The following is a 229-nucleotide window of genomic DNA, read 5'->3' as shown; positions in this document are numbered from 1 at the left end:
CCCGTCAGCCTCTTCACCTTGGCCACTCAGCGTTGGAGAGACCGCTTCGGTTGCCATCGCAGTATCCTCCAAGTCAGCAGCGGATACGGATTCCTCCCCAGGTTTTGTGGGAGTGGTTCATTCCTCATCACTTAAAACTTCTACCGGATCTGCCTCCGTGTTCGGCTTTGCCTTACTAGCTGCCCACCTTCCTAAGCATCTCTGTGACACGATCCGAAGATTCTGGCGG

This window comes from Salvia splendens, chromosome 3, assembly GCF_004379255.2.
Source record: "Salvia splendens isolate huo1 chromosome 3, SspV2, whole genome shotgun sequence".
Classification (NCBI taxonomy): Eukaryota; Viridiplantae; Streptophyta; class Magnoliopsida; order Lamiales; family Lamiaceae; genus Salvia; species Salvia splendens.
The sequence above is the reverse complement of the archived record's forward strand: the minus strand, read 5'-3'. Positions refer to the sequence as shown.